Source organism: Procambarus clarkii, chromosome 7 (genome assembly GCF_040958095.1).
Source record: "Procambarus clarkii isolate CNS0578487 chromosome 7, FALCON_Pclarkii_2.0, whole genome shotgun sequence".
NCBI lineage: Eukaryota > Metazoa > Arthropoda > Malacostraca > Decapoda > Cambaridae > Procambarus > Procambarus clarkii.
The window spans coordinates 36,986,771-37,005,230 of NC_091156.1; the positions used below are offsets into that span (position 1 = coordinate 36,986,771).

The 18,460-nt window shown below is 38.1% G+C and overlaps 1 protein-coding gene across 1 annotated transcript in view; it reads right to left on the bottom strand.

Annotated features, from left to right (window-relative positions):
- LOC123761431 (synaptogenesis protein syg-2) overlaps nt 1–18,460 on the bottom strand; it is a 125,133-nt gene that overhangs the window by 52,134 nt on the left and 54,539 nt on the right. The window lies entirely within an intron of this gene.

Here is an 18,460-nt window from a genome sequence, read left to right on the forward strand (position 1 = left end):
GGTTGGGTCGGTGGATTGGGTTCACGCGTTTAAGTACCCCTTATTTTGTCCGTTCTGGCATCTCAGGAGAACGGGCCATCACGAGGTCAATATTTCTTCGTGAGGTCAATATATCTTCATGAGGTCAATATATCATCATGAGGTCAATATATCTTCATGAGGTCAATATATCATCATGAGGTCAATATATCTTCATGAGGTCAATATATATCTTCATGAGGTCAATATGTCTTCATGAGGTCAATATATCCTCATGAGGTCAATATATCCTCATGAGGTCAATATATCTTCATGAGGTCAATATATCTTCATGAGATCAATATGTCTTCATGAGGTCAATATATCTTCATGAGATCAATATGTCTTCATGAGGTCAATATATCTTCATGAGGTCAATATGTCTTCATGAGGTCAATATATCTTCATGAGGTCAATATATCTTCATGAGGTCAATATATCTTCATGAGGTCAAAATGTCTTCATGAAGTCAATATATCTTCATGAGGTCAATATGTCTTCATGAGGTCAATATATCTTCATGAGGTCAATATATCTTCATGAGGTCAATATATCATCATGAGGTCAATATATCTTCATGAGGTCAATATATATCTTCATGAGGTCAATATGTCTTCATGAGGTCAATATATCCTCATGAGGTCAATATATCCTCATGAGGTCAATATATCTTCATGAGGTCAATATATCTTCATGAGATCAATATGTCTTCATGAGGTCAATATATCTTCATGAGATCAATATGTCTTCATGAGGTCAATATATCTTCATGAGGTCAATATGTCTTCATGAGGTCAATATATCTTCATGAGGTCAATATATCTTCATGAGGTCAAAATGTCTTCATGAGGTCAATATATCTTCATGAGGTCAATATGTCTTCATGAGGTCAATATATCGTCATGAGGTCAATATATCTTCATGAGGTCAATATGTCTTCATGAGGTCAATATATCTTCTTGAGGTCAATATATCTTCATGAGGTCAATATATCCTCATGAGGTCAATATATCTAAATGAGGTCAATATATCCTCATGAGGTCAATATATCCTCATGAGGTCAATATATCCTCATGAGGTCAATATATCTTCATGAGGTTAATATATCTTCATGAGGTCAATATATCTTCATGAGGTCAATGTGTCTTAATGAGAGCAATATAATCTTATAGTATTGTCATAATAATTGAAAACATAATACGTAAATTAATCCATAAAAGCAAGTAAGATGCTTTTTTTACTCTGAAATCATTACTAAAGTCCTAAAAAAATAATAAAATCCCTACAAAAACATTAACGCAAAAACAAAACATTGCACACAAAAATGTTTGGAAAAACACGATGTATTGTGAATACTGTCAACACCAACAGCCGTCAAAACAACAAAATTAAAAACATTTTATTTTTTAATTTTTTTGGGGGCGAAAGCAGAATATCACCCAAATTATTGTGATGCGGAAAATGACGTGACCTTGAAATGGCGCAGCGAAAAAAATACGGCCTGTAAATCTAGATAGAAGAGGCATCGTATCACATGTAATTCAATCAAGAAAAAAATATTTTAGTAAACAAGTAAAAATAGTGTATGTTATATTATCTATATATGTTATTTAAGATAACGTATAGATAATATAGATGACATATTCGATTCATATGTTATCTAAGACGGCTCTCGAAGTCCTCATATATTGGGATACGAAGCCAGGTGAATAGGGACGAAAGTGTTCGATTTTCAAGCAAATGAAACGTGTTGATTGATCTTAAATTTTACGTGTGTGAAACAAGGCCTCTTAACACGAATGCATATGCAGTAGAAATCCTGACTTTGAAGATAAAATATCCGCCACTAGGGGCATTAAAGTACATCTTGAAAGAAAGATAATAAGTAAAGTAATATTGTCCCCGCTTGACCTACTCCGGCGCTAGGCGAAGACTTACCTAGCACCACGATTCCTGCCTAGAGAAATTCCTAGCTAAATCTTGAGAGCAATATTGCAGCAGCAAACAGCGTCTCAATACTATGTGTGTGTGTGTGTGTGAGGGTGTATAGTTTATACCCCTGGCGGTGGACCTGGCAGTGGCCGCGTTGACTGGTTGACTGGTTAACTGGTCGACTGGTTGACTGGTCGACATCTCCTGGCTGGGTAGACAGCCAGGAGTGTCTTGGTAAACAAACCGTACAGCCTCGCCCTCCCATCTATTCACTTCTCCATTTCTTGACAAGTCAACTCCTTCAGTGGAGTTTTGACTGCCTCGCCCACAGGCATATATATATATATATATATATATATATATATATATATATATATATATATATATATATATATATATATATATATATATATATATATATATATATTTGTACCTCTCACCGAGAAGGTACAAATTTATTGTGATTTTTTTTCCTAGTTCGTTTTGCTCCGATCTATAAAATTCTCTGCCTCGCTTCACGCGTCGTTCATCGCCTTGCAAAAAGATGTGAACAGAAATATTTCCCTCTTTTCACTGTGCCTTTTCGACGAATCGCTCGTGTGGTATGACAATAAGGAATCTGTGAAATTATATATTTGATCAATGGCGCAGTGGTCACGGTACTGTGGACGTTTTGGGGGGAGATCCTGGACGTTATGGGTTCGAATCCGGGTCGAGTCGTGTAGAGTTCTGCGTGATCTATGGCTTGCGTGTTACTGCAGCCTTTCGTTTGTATTATATATATATATATATATATATATATATATATATATATATATATATATATATATATATATATATATATATATATATATATATATATATATATACACACACACATAAGATGGGTTACCCGGCGGTGCCAGGGTCGATGTCTCGCTGCCTATGTGGCTTACTCTCCATCTATCTATCTATATCTGTCTGTATCTGTCACTCTTTTTTTCTGATTCTCTCCCTGGATGCCTATCTCGCTGTCCTCTCTCTCTCTCTCTCTCTCTCTCTCTCTCTCTCTCTCTCTCTCTCTCTCTCTCTCTCTCTCTCTCTCTTTCTCACTGGAGCCTTGATGTGTCTGGTCGGGGGTTCCTTCCCCAATGGTGGTGGATGGGGGAGGGTTGTAGTTGTGGTTGATTCAACACTAAACTACCAGTTCACCATATCCCCACCATCCCCCCCACCTCTCTCCCCTACAGCCTGCCAACCCTACCAGCTCATATTTCCCCATTATACTTAATTACAGGCAGAGTAACATAGAGTTTCTTTTTAATTTTCAGACGTCAGTATGTAATGTTTTACAATATGGCATGTAAAATTAGTTGAAAATAAAATTAAAATAAATCCAAGTTATTATGATATTACAAAATTAGTGCAGTGGGTGGGGGTCATAGTGGCATATATATTATATTTATATATATATATATATATATATATATATATATATATATATATATATATATATATAAATATAATATATATGCCACTATGACCCCCACCCACTGCACTAATTTTGTAATATCATAATAACTTGGATATATAATATATATAAAAACCTACGCTTGAAACAATCAAGAGATCCTTCAACTGTTATGCTATGCGGTAATTTGTTCTTCGAATTGTGTACACTGTTACCGAACCAACATTTACCAAGGCCATTTCTAAATTTAAACTTTTCAAATTTATACCGATTTGTTCATGTTTAGCCTTGTGTTGATCGAATTGTGACTGGTCCAGGACGGACCGGAACTTCGTCGTTCCATCACTTTCTAGTGTTAGGTTCAGTCAATATATTTCAACCAAGTTTTTGTGACTCCTCGTCTGCGTGTGTTGATACTTTTAATACCCTATTAATATCCCCTTTGCTATGTCCATTTGCCTACTGGTGCATCCCTATCATGTCAACCCTAATTCTTCGCCTTTCCATATAATGTAATTTTAGCTTCGTCAATCTTTACATTATCAATTTAGCTTCTTTACATTACATTACATTACAATCTTTACATTACAATCAATTTAGCTTCGTCAATATATATATATATATATATATATATATATATATATATATATATATATATATATATATATATATATATATATATATATATATATATATATATATATATGGTTATATATTTGCTAACATACATATACATATATGTATGTCAGCAAATTGTCTACTGTCACTGTAGTGAACAATGATCAAAGTTGAAATTAATGATTTTAGTTAATTTATTCACCAAATCTAAATTATTCTGAATATGGAAGGTTGAAACTGTAGCCAAACATAAATTTCTAAAAAAATGATTAGTAAATTTTCTACATTTTTAGTTAGTTTTCATTTGGTCTGCCATATAATTTCCTGGGCTTTATGTGCTAGTCGGGTCGGGAGTTATATTTTACTGACCAATATGTCCCTATAACCATTGACTAACATGTCCCTATAACCATTGACCAACATGTCCCTATAACCATTGACCAACATGTCCCTATAACCATTGACCAACATGTCCCTAATAACCATTGATCAACATGTCCCTATAACCATTGACCAACATGTCCCTATAACCATTGACTAACATGTCCCTATAACCATTGACCAACATGTCCCTATAACCATTGACCAACATGTCCCTATAACCATTGACCAACATGTCCCTATAACCATTGACCAACATGTCCCTAATAACCATTGATCAACATGTCCCTATAACCATTGACCAACATGTCCCTATAACCATTGACCAACATGTCCCTAATAACCATTGACCACCATGTCCCTATAACCATTGACCCACATGTCCCTATAACCATTCACCATCATTGTCCCATTTTTGGTTTCCTTTTAATGTCATTATAATCAGGGTGAAATGAGTTAGTTTCTCATAACTGGGTTAGTTCTCTTTTCTACTTCATCTCGTTGAATTAGAATGTCGACTGCTGTCTGTTTTATCTAATATTTTTCCTGCTGTTTCCTGTGTGATACTAATTTCGTATCACGCTCTCTTTGCCTCGAATCGCCTTGTTCTGTGGCCACAGCTGCCGCTTTTCCTCCCTTCTTATTGACTGAACTTTAAGACTTTCTTCCGCCTCTTTTCATTTCTTAAGACAGCTGCCTCCTTGTATCCTGTATCTTCCGTTCGTTGTCTAATTGAGGAAGGATGCAAGTTCGAGAGCGTGCTCAGACAATATATATATATATATATATATATATATATATGTCGTACCTAGTAGCCAGAACTCACTTTTTGGCCTACTATTCAAGGCCCGATTTGCCTAATAAGCCAAGTTTTCCTGAATTAATATATTTTCTCTAATTTTTTTCTTATGAAATGATAAATCAACCCATTTCATTATGTATGAGGTCAATTTTTTTTTATTGGAGTTAAAATTAACGTAGATATATGACCGAACCTAACCAACCCTACCTAACCTAACCTAACCTATCTTTATAGGTTAGGTTTGGTTAGGTAGCCGAAAAAGTTAGGTTAGGTTAGGTTAGGTAGGTTAGGTAGTCGAAAAACAATTAATTCATGAAAACTTGGCTTATTAGGCAAATCGGGCCTTGCATAGTAGGCTGAGAAGTGCGTTCTGGCTACTAGGTACGACATATATATATATATATATATATATATATATATATATATATATATATATATATATATATATATATATATATATATATATATATATATATATATATGTCGTACCTAGTAGCCAGAACTCACTTCTCAGCCTACTATTCAAGGCCCGATTTGCCTAATAAGCCAAGTTTTCCTGAATTAATATATTTACTATATTTTTTTTCTTATGAAATGATAAAGCAACCCTTTTCTCTATGTATGAGGTCAATTTTTTTTTATTGGAGTTAAAATTAACGTAGATATATGACCGAACCTAACCAACCCTACCTAACCTAACCTAACCTATATTTATAGGTAAGGTTAGGTTAGGTAGCCAAAAAAAGCTAGGTTAGGTTAGGTTAGGTAGGTTAGGTAGACGAAAAAACATTAATTCATGAAAACTTGGCTTATTAGGCAAATCGGGCCTTGAATAGTAGGCTGAGAAGTGCGTTCTGGCTATTAGGTACGACATATATATATATATATATATATATATATATATATATATATATATATATATATATATATATATATATATATATGTCGTACCTAGTAGCCAGAACACACTTCTCAGCCTACTATCCAAGGCCTGATTTGCCTAATAAGCCAAGTTTTCATGAATTAATTGTTTTTCGACTACCTAACCTACCTAACCTAACCTAACCTAACGTTTTCGGCTACATGACCTAACCTAACCAATAGAGATAGATTAGGTTAGGTTAGGTAGGGTTGGTTAGGTTCGGTCATATATCTACGTTAATTTTAACTCCAATAAAACAAATTTACCTCATACATAATGAAATGGGTAGCTTTATCATTTCATAAGAAAAAAATTAGAGAAAATATATTAATTCAGGAAAACTTGGCTTATTAGGCAAATCGGGCCTTGCATAGTAGGCTGAGAAGTGCGTTCTGGCTACTAGGTACGACATATATATATATATATATATATATATATATATATATATATATATATATATATATATATATATATATATATATAAATATATATATATATATATATATATATATATATATATATATATATATATATATATATATATAAATATATATATATATATATATATATATATATATATATATATATATATATATATATATATATATATATATTAGTATTTTGGTAGCAGTCTTTCCTGTAGACATATATTATTAAATATGACCGAAAAAGTAAGATTAATAATTCTAACACGAATTTTCTCAATCTTTCGTACATTTCTTTTCACTGTTGGAGGTAATTCAAAAATCAATTCTCCAAAAATAAAAATGAATTTTGGAGAATTGATTTTTGAATTACCTCCAACAGTGAAAAGAAATGTACGAAAGATTGAGAAAATTCGTGTTAGAATTATTAATCTTACTTTTTCGGTCATATTTAATAATAATATATATATATATATATATATATATATATATATATATATATATATATATATATATATATATATATATATATATATATATAAAAGGAGGGGTATTCAGGATTTCAATCTGAACCCTCTCCCCCAATCTCCACCCTCTCTCCCAATCTCTACCCTCTCTCCCAATCTCCACCCTCTCTCCCAATCTCCACCCTCTCTCCCAATCTCCACCCTCTCTCCCAATCTCCACCCTCTCTCCCAATCTCCACCCTCTCTCCCAATCTCCACCCTCTCTCCCAATCTCCACCCTCTCTCAACTCTTTGAAGCTTTTCTAGTTTCCTTGTTTTTTTCCAGGTCAGGGTTCCATGCAGGTGATGCATACTCAAGAGAAGGTCTCACCTTTGATGTGTACAGGGCCAGAAAAGTTCCTTTTTCCCAAGTTTCTGATGGCTAGCTGAACACAGGCCAGTATGTGGCGTGTGTTGCAGCCGTTAGTCAATCGTCCCAGTGGTTGGGCACCATTCCTTCCCCCCGTCCCATCCCAAATCATTACCCTGACCCCTTCCAAGTGATATATAGTCGTAATGACTTGGTGCTTTCCCCCTGATAGTTCCCTTCCCTGCTCTTGTGTGTTCTGACATTTGATTTGGGATTATTTCTTCTCTCGTGTCTTTCTCCGTTTCAGACTGAAAGATCTGTTACTTCAGGGTTTTGTTTTTTTTGCGGTTCCTCTTCCATTCCTCATATTTTTTTTATGCATTTGGTTGGGTTAAATTCTAGTAGCCATTATTCAGGGCATTTATGAGGCGAATCCAAAATCTTTTGCAAGGTATACTGGTGGTATTTCACTCGTAAAGTCTCTTAAATTTTATATCCCTGCTCTCTATAATCCTTTGTTTCCTTCCGAATAGATACTCTTTCACTCTAAGATACCTTAGATACATCAGCGTGCTTCACTACATAGAGTATGAGTCTCCTGTGCTGGACAGAATCGAATGCCTTCTGCTAGTCGAGAAACATGCAGCCTGCCCATTCTCCAATGACTTTTTTTTTATTTCCATCATCTTATTATTGAACTTTAAAGCGCTCGTCTAGCAGCATGGATTTCCCGTTGATAAAATCGTGCTGGTGTTTTGAGATAAAATTTAGCCGTTCTAAATTGATTTTTTCTAGCCCGGTGGAGGCGGAGACAAATGGGCAAAATGTTTCTTTCACCCTGATGCGCCTGTTACCTAGCAGTAAATTGGTACCTGGAAGTTAGACAGCTGCTACGGGCTGCTTCATTGGGGGTGTGTAACAAAAAAAAAGAGGCCTGGTCGAGGACCGGGCCGCGGGAACGCTTTTCTGCGAAATCATCTCAAGAAAACCTCAAGATAACGCTTGACAAAAAGACCATTTTCGAAAAAATTAAGAAATACAGATTATTGATGAAAACTAGAGATCAAGATGAGCCCCCTCCCCCTTCCCCCTTATACAATCTTGTATAAATGTCTCCATCATACGTGTTGCAAACAAGTGAATGAGTTAAGGGAGATTGCAGAGTTAAATGCAATAAAGCATTATGGGTCGTTCTCTACTAGAACTAGCAGGGGAGGAAGGGAGATACGTAATAAAGATGCTGATCAGTGGCTTAACAGTTACTGTATTCTCCCTTTATTGTATTTTTAGTCATTAGCCATTTTCCAGCAGTTTGGAAGTTTTCATATTTCCGGAGAGGAATGAAATATTCCTCCCTTGCATTCAATTCATTCCAAGGGGGGAATGTATTCCCCCTTGCATGGGGGAATGCCAGGGAAAATTGCATTCCAAGAGGAATGTACACACGCGTTTATTTTGTAATACTGTAGTGGAACTGAGAAAAGCAACTGATTGAAAGGCATTTTTAAAGATAAATTGAATGTCGAAAATACTGGCAAGACATTAATATTAGGAGTGGATAAGGGCAAGAGATGACATGACTGATGGAGAGAGGAGAGGAAGTTGTACCAAGTCCAAGAATGAAACCTAAAATATTGTGGACACTATTGTATTGTAGAAACATTGTAAACACTATTGTATTGTAGAAACATTGTAGAAACATTGTAGAAACATTGTAGAAACATTGTAGAAACTATTGTATTGAAAAAACTATTGTATTGAAGAAACTATTGTATTGAAGAAACTATTGTATTGAAGAAACTATTGTATTGAAGAAACATTGTAGAAACATTGTAGAAACTATTGTATTGTAGAAACATAGTAGAAACTATTGTATTGTAGAAACATTGTAGAAACATTGTAGAAACTATTGTATTGTAGAAACATAGTAGAAACTATTGTATTGTAGAAACATTGTAGAAACATTGTAGAAACTATTGTATTGTAGAAACATTGTAGAAACATTGTAGAAACTATTGTATTGTAGAAACATTGTAGAAACTATTGTATTGTAGAAACATTGTAGAAACTATTGTATTGTAGCAACATTGTAGAAACTATTGTATTGTAGAAACATTGTAGAAACTATTGTATTGTAGAACCATTGTAGAAACTATTGTATTGTAGAAACATTGTAGAAACTATTGTATTGTAGAAACATTGTAGAAACTATTGTATTGTAGAAACATTGTAGAAACTATTGTATTGTAGAAACATTGTAGAAACTATTGTATTGTAGAAACATTGTAGAAATTATTGTAGACTCTCCACCGAGAGAGAGAGAGAGAGAGAGAGAGAGAGAGAGAGAGAGAGAGAGAGAGAGAGAGAGAGAGAGAGAGAGAGAGAGAGAGAGAGAGAGAGAGAGAGGGAGAGAGAGTGAGGGTGGGGGGAGGGGAGGAGAGAGGGAGAGAAAGTGAGAGAGAGAGTTTCTTTCACCTGATAACACCTGTGTTCACCTAGCAGAGAGTACGTACCTTAGACAGTTGCTACGGCTACATCCTGGCGTGTGTGTGTGTGTGTATTCACCTAGTTGTATTCACCTAGTTGTGCCTGCGGGGGTTGAGCTCACTCTTTTGGCCAGCCTCAAAACTGTAAATCAACTGTTACTAACTAACAGCTGGGTGAACAGCGCTTCGTAGTCCTGAGGTTCCGGGTTCGATCCCCGGTGAAGGCGGAAACAAATGGGCAATTTTTTTCTTTCACCCTGATGCACCTGTTCACCTAGCAGTAAATAGGTACCTGGGAGAAAGTCAGCTGCTACGGGCTGCTTCCTGGGGGTGGGGTGTAACAAATAGGAGGCCTGGTCGAGAACCGAGCCCCGGTCCTCTGAACACCACAGTCAATATCATCTCAAGATAATCTCAAGATAAGATAACTACTAAATTCCCCCCACCCCCCACACACACGCGCACCCCAGGAAGCAGCCCGTAGCAACTGACTAACTCTCAGGTACCTATTTACTGCTAGGTGAACAGATGCATCAGGGTGAAAGAAACTCTGCCCATTGTCCCTCGCCGGCGTCGGGAATCGAACCCGATCCACAGGATTACGTGTGCAGTGTGCTGTCCACACAGCCACCGGCGCTCGTTTAGTTAGAACGTTTTCAGTGTTAGAGAAGTTAACAGATGGAATGCATTAGGCAGTGATGTGGTGGAGGCTGACTCCATACACAGTTTCTAGTGTAGATATGATAGAGCCCAGTAGACTCAGGAATCTGTACACCTGTTCATTGACAGTTGAGAGGCGGAACCAAAGAGCCAGAGCTCACCCCCGAACGCACAACTAGGTGAGTACATCTGTGGGGGATCTACAATCCCCCACCAAACAGTAGAAGACCCAGGCAGTAGTATGATGACAACAACAAGGCATGTTTAGATGAACAGCAGAAGGCAGGAACACTAGCTCACTTAATGAGAGCGAAACTGCTGGTCATGGGGGACCTAAATCATGGAGAGATCAATTGGGACACCAGAAATCCCCAAGGCGGAGAGGAAACTCGGGAAGCAAAGTTAGTAGACGTTACAGACAGGAATTTCCTAACACAGCATATGAAGGAAGACACAAAGAAATGAGGAGGGTGATGCACCGAGCCTATTAGACCCGATTTTCACCCAGTACGTAGAAGACATCGAGAATTTGGAACATGAAATACCACTAGGAGCCAGTGACCATTGTGTCCTAGTCTTTGACTACATGATGGAACTTAAGGTTATGACTACTGAACAAGAGGTTTGGGAAAGGAGAGTTAACTACAGGAAAAAACGCCATAGAAACCTTGCAATAAGAACACATATGTGATAACATCCATCTGATCACAAATGTCATAACATTAATGCAAACACTCAAACGACAAAGCCGACGGGTACTTATCAACTGCGTGCCAAGTCATGTGGGAATAATAGGAAATGACATTGCAGACGAAGCTGCAAAACTTGCAACTAAGAGAAGAACTGTAGATATTTACATACCACAGAGTCTATTACAGATTAAGAAAGTAATAAGAAACAGAGCAATGCAAAAGATGTACAGTGACCACAAAACAGCAGTTGCAACATCAGGATCTGCGGGTTGGTACAAGAATTCAACCATCTACAAACCCCCTTAGTTTGTTGACAGGGAGCAGTAGAACTACAGAAGTACATTTACATTGCATCAGGCTTGGATACCCATGTGCATGGGAAATAGGCTTACAGGTTCCGGAAGATGAGAGGAAATGTCAGCACTGTGGAGAAATACCCCAGCCTCATCAACACAGTGCGCTATGAACAGAGGTAAACTATTCCACGTAGAAACGCATAGTGCTGTCGATGTGTATTATGGGTCAACTGATCCTGATGATGAACGTAGTGACACTGAGGGTGAGAACTTTAATGGTGATGACGATCAAGATGTTGATACCGGGTCTAATAAACTCTGTTTGAAGGAAAATAGTAGTGGAAATGTTGAAAGTGATTGTGGTAAAGAACAAAGTGAAACCAGTGACGCTTGTAGTGATAGTGACGAAGTTCAACTGGACGTGGATGCCCGCCTCGGGCCGCGCACGCCACATCCCAGATGGTTCCGCCGTGACACATTTAAAGAAATGGTGACAGGTGATGTGCTGACTGAAGAGGAAAAAGAAGCTGTAATAAAGCACTACAACCGGTATGTAGACATACTTGCTTTTATGAAACTGCAGACTGATAAAGTACAAAAGAACAATGGCGGCCTCTGAATCACATAAGAACAAGTACAGTGTCATCAAGATACTCAGTTGGAATATTGCTTCTCTTAGAAAACGGTATTCAGATCTCCATCATAAGGTTATGACTGAAGACATAGATATTGTCTGCCTCCAGGAAACCCTAACTCCCGCAGGTAAAACCCCGCAGAATTTGCCTAGTTATCAGTGTTATAATCCCAGATCAAAAAATACGTGTCTTATGTATGTTAAAAAATCCCTGCCGCATGAGCCACTCCCCGCCCAACAACGAGAGGGGTTTCAATATCATGGTATCCGGGTACACGTTGGTAACTCTACACTTAATGTTTTGAATGCCTATGCACCTACTGGCCTCCTCCAGTATACTGACCTACCTAGTTTTGCACATACTGACTCTACAATATTAATTGGGGATTTAAATGCTAAACACAAACAATTAGGGGATCAACTTACAAACACCAACGGGAGAAGATTGTTGGCACTTCTCGATGCATATGATGATGTTCAAATTATCAGTAAGAATCAACTAACGCAAATATATGGAGGAGTCCTAGATAGGTGCATTGGCTTTAACCTGTCATACACAACTCATGAGACTGATATTATGGATGACTTAATGTCTGACCATTTAGCCATAACAGCTAACATACACGTGGCTAATGTTGACCTACCTGGCACTAAGCTGAGTAGATGCAGGCTAACAGTAAGGAAAGAGCAAGAAAAATTCTTTATAGACAGCATAGAACATTGGTATAACAATTATGAGCCTGAGAATGTACAACAGTTTTATGATGACCTCATAAATAATACCTATGAGGCCATCAAAAATAGTGAGTTACGCCAAACAAAAAGAAGTACTGGTAAACAGGTCAGACACAACCAGTACTATGATGATGCTAAACTGAAAGAGCTTAAATCAATTGCTAGACAGGTAAAGCATATAAGAACCTTAGAACTCCTCAAATGTTAAAACTGTTTCAGGCCGCGCTTGCAGCGGCAAGGGAGAGAATGACTGAACTGAGACAAAATAAATGGGAGGGTTTTGTTAGTGGACTTAACCTGCATACTCCCCTGGGCAAAGCCTGGAAAGGCATAAACAAAATTATTGGTAAAAATAGTAGACAAGTTTCGCACCCGGGCCCGCTACAGAGAGCCAATCAGTTAATTGCAAAATGGGCTCAGGTTTCCAGCCTTGGAATGTTACCAGCTAGCACTAGGGAGAAATTGCGGGAGAGGTCTACAGACAGAAATGCTCTCATAAATTTCATGTTGAGCAAGCAACATTGATGAATGTGATGTTCCATATACAGATTATGAATTGGATGCAGCCCTCTCCAGGGGTAGGAGCACTGCTCCTGGTGAGGACGGTATCACCTATGATATTCTAAGAATCCTACATCGTGTACCCGGTAACCCATTATTAGAATTGTTTAATGCCAGCTATGTCACTGGGCAGTTGCCTGTATCATGGACCACCAGTCTTACGGTACCTGTACCAAAGCCTGGACAACCTGATGCTTTCCGTCCCATCTCACTGACCAGTTGCATGTGCAAAACCTTTGAGAGAATGGTGCTTAATAGATTATTGTATAGAGTTAAAGAGCACATGTCACCTGATATCAATGGTTTCACACATGGTAAAAGTGTACACAACTGTATCACAACCTTTCTTACTGTTCATGGAGATAAAAGGCACAAGTACACAACATTTCTTGATTTAAAAAATGCCTTTGATATTGCTAATAGGGAAGTGATTATGTATGAATTAGCGAGAATGGATATAGGGGGACATTTATTACAATGGATACGAGGCTATCTTACCAACCGGAAGTCCTCTGCACTGTTCCAAGGCTACAAGAGTGAAACTAAAGTAATGCAACTAGGCACCCCACAAGGAGGAGTACTTAGTCCTACCTTGTTTAATGTTCTAATTAATGCTTTACTAAAATCAATCCCAACTAGTCCGGCAAACATCACTATCAGCTATGCAGATGACATCCTTGTGCATACTAAAACCCACCGCGAAATGCAAACAGTCTTAAATTGTATACATACAGCTTGTGAGAGCCTTGGTCTTGTAATCAACGCTGCTAAAACTAAGGTATTTAACAGACAAATTGGCAACCGCAAAAGTGGACCACGAAAACTTAAGATAGACAACATACCAATAGACTATGTCTCTTCTTTCAAATACCTTGGAGTCTCTGTCCCTTGTACCTCAACTGCAGTCAATAAGTTACATCAACAATGTAGAGAAAGACTCAAGGCTCTCAGAACTGTAGTGGGGTACAGCCCGAAATATTGTGTTAATATTAGAATAGCAAGAATGATGTATTTAGCGTATATAAGGTCTCTGATAGACTATCATGCACCAGCTTTGGTCCTGCAGAATGGCAAAAGTATTGATAGACTGGAAAAAAAAATGCAAAATGAAGCACTCAGAATTATACTTGGCTATCCTATAACTACCACAGTTCTCAACATGCGGAAAGAATTAAATATACTTAGCATTGGAGATAGAATATTTGAAATTAATCTTATGATGGGACTAAGCTGCTGCGTGATAACAAAAACAACATTGTGTCAGTTGCACTGTTAGAACACATACGAAATGGAACTAGCGAGTCTAAATGGATTCAAAGAACTGCCACTCATATTAAAATGATGGGACTGTACGATGTATATACAGATGAAAGAGTACAGCACTTCCTTCCACCCTGGCAGATAGTACCTTTTGACATCCTGACCCCTGCATACCCCACCAAGAAACTAATCACAAGCAACCCTCATGCTCAGCTTGCTGCTAAATTAAGCACCATAGAGCACATTCACAATATACAAGCTGAAAACAACATTGCACAGACCATATACACTGACGGATCACTCAATACAGCTACAGGGAGGGCAGGAAGTGCTGTTATTGCTCATCAGCCCGATGGCAGCACAATTCAAAGAAATATCCGAATTAGTAACTGGGCGTCCACAATGCAGGCCGAGTTGGTAGCGATACTGGTAGCACTCGAAATTATTGACAACACTGAAGTAGACAGCTTAATTATTTCTGACTCCCTATCATCACTACGAGCAATAAACAGTTTGCAATCAAGTAATAACGTGCTTGTCTTGGAAGCTAGACGTAGATATGTAAGAATACTTAGCAAGAGGGTAAATATAAAAATGTTGTGGATTCCTTCTCACATTGGCATGCAGGAACATGACAAAGTTGACGCCCTTGCTAAGGCTGCAGTAAATAAAGACAGTATTGAATGAAATCTTGAGTTATCAAATAGGTCCCTTAAAAGTGTCATTAGACGAGAACTCCTAGATGGATTTGAAGAAAGTAGAACAGTGCAAACTGGAACTAGTAGGTCCATTGTTCATCACAATGAAATGTGTGAAGTAAAACATGTGTATGGGGCAAGTAACAAAGTCAGTAGACTAACAGATGTTGTCACAGCTCGTATAAGACTTGGCTACAAGTATCTCTGGCAGTTCGGCTTGTATAGGGATCTAGATGAAGTAAAGTGTAAAGTGTGTGGACATAGGCAGGGACACACACTCGAACACTATATCTTGGATTGTTGTAAAATTGAGCCTTTTAGAGATAAGTCTAAGCTCACTCTGTATGATATGGCAACCTATCTTATTACCATGGATAAATTACCTGAAATCCTTGCACTGTACCCACATTTTGCTTCCAGTAGATGAACGACATATGAGATTCAGAAACAAGTAGTGTATTGTGAGGACTAATAATAAACAGAAGCTCCCCTATGACTCTGTAATATCCCCATTGGCCAAACTATTATGTATTAACGATAAAACCTACCATTAATGTATGATGACTTACTGTAAATATATAGCTCTTGTAATAGCACTTTCTCTGTAACTAGCTGACATTGTATCTATAAGGTGTGAAGGATTGAAGAAATTGTTTATGTAATAATCTAAGATGAGGTCTGATAAAGACCTTTTGTGCCCTCTGTAATGCTTTTGCGCTACCGCTCACAGGATGAGTATGGGGTGCACAATAAACTAGCCGCCTTCGGCGGCATCAACAAAACATGTGGAGAAATGCCCGACAGACCACTGGAACATTATCTAACACAGTGCAGTTACAAACCCATTAAGATTTCAACTTAGATTCGACAGAGCAGAAGAAGTTGTTAAACACATATGGCAATATCTCACTGAAGCGACCATACGAGTCATAGACACTTATACTCCGCCCAAGTAAAACAGAAACAAGCAACACTTAGTGGGCCAGCCAGAGGCTTAGGGCCCGCTCTGGAATATCCCTACAAAACAAAAATACTACAAGAAAGGGTATTACGAGAGGATAAGGGACTATCTGGGAGAAGTGCAGTGGGAGGAAAAAATTAGAGGACAAACAGTCCAGGATATGATGAACCTAGTCATATGGAAATGCAAAGAGGCCAAAGAATAGGAGGGGATATACTATTATACCAATAGTGAAGACAAGAAGTAGGAGGAGATATAATAACCTATGGTTTAACAGACAGTGTCAGGAAGCAAAAATGAGAAGAAGGAGGGAGTGGAAGAAGTACAGAAGACAACAGACAGAAGACAACAGGATCAGATGTAACAGAGCTAGGACCAATTACATTAACATAAGAAGAGTATCGAAAAGAAATTATGAGAACGATATTGCGATCAAAGCGAAAAAGCAACCTAAATTACTACACAGCCGTATGAGAAGGAAAATGTCTGTGAACGACCAAGTGACAAGACTAAGGAAGACAGAAGGGGTATATACTGAAAGTGACAATGAAATCTGCGAGGCACTGAATGCCAGCTTCCATGGAGTGTTCACAACCGAGCTTGAGCAGCTCCCATTGTTAGAAGAGATTACCCTACGGGGAAAGACTATCAAATATAGAGGCGACAACAGAGGAGATATTGAAACAGTTGACAATACTAAAGCGGTTGGGCCTGACAAAGTATCACCGTGGATACTAAAAGAGGCAGCGCAGGCCCTTAGCTTGCCTCTGGTAAGGATCTTTAATAAGTCACCAATAACAAGAGAATTGCCCAGTTGCTGGAAGAAGGCAAATGTGGTACCAATTTTCAAGAAAGGGGATAGAGAGGAGACACTGAAATACAGACCTGTATCACTAACAAGCATCCCTTGCAAAATAATTGAAAGAATAATAAGGCTAAGACTTGTTGCACACCTGAAGAACATTAGGTTTGTAAACAAACATCAACACCGATGTTTCACTGTTCAGGGAAGGGAAATCATGCCTGAAAAATCTCCTGGAATTCTATGATAAAATAACAAGAATAAGGCAGGACAGGGAAGGGTATGGAGACTGCATACTTCTAGACAGCCAAAAGGCCTTTGATACAGTACCGCACACGAGACTGCTATTCAAACTTGAAAGGCAGGCGGGAGTAAGTAGAAAGGCAATAGCATGAGTATGGAACTACCAGGTCGGCCGGGCGAATAGTAACAAGTGGAGTACCTCAAGGATCGGTGTTGAGACCAGGTTTATTCCAAATATATGTTAATGACATGTTTACAGGAGTAAAGTCCTGTATGTCGATGTTCGCGGATGACGCAAAATTAATGAGAAGAGTTGTGTCAGATGAGGATTGTAGGATCTTCCAAGAGGATTTAAATAAGTTCCAGAGATGGTCAGTAAAATGAATAGTGGAGTTCAACACGAGGAAATTAACAGTTATGGAAATGGTATTAGGTGATAGGAGACCAAAGGGACAGTACACACAATGAAGGGGAAACTACCTACCTGTGACGATTCGAGAAAGAGAGAGACACCATAGCCCGCGCTACCCGGAACTTTTTGTTCCAAGTAGCGAATCTTCAACAACAACAACAGAGAAAGAGACCTGGGAATGGACGTAACACCTAATCTATCTCCTGAGGCACATATAAATAGGATAACGACAGCAGCGTACTCTACACTGGCAAAAGTTAGAACATTATTCAGAAACCTACGTAAGGAGGCATTTAGGGCGCTTTACACTGCCTACGTGAGACCAGTCTTAGAGTATGCTGCGCCACCATAGAGTCCCCACCTGAAAAAACACAAAAGGAAACTGGAAAAGACTCAAGTTTGCGACGAGGCTCGTCCCTGAGTTACGAGGGATGAGGTTTGAAGAGCGTCTGAAGGAACTGAACCTGGAGACACTAAAAAAAAAGAAAGGAGATGGAATATGATAGGAACATAAAAAATACTCTGGGGAATCAATAGAGTGAAAATAGAAGAAATTTTCACACGGAATAATAACAGAACGAGGAGACAAGGATGGAAGCTGGAAATTCAGATGAATCACAGAGATGTTAGGAAATTTTCATTTAGCGTGAGAGTAG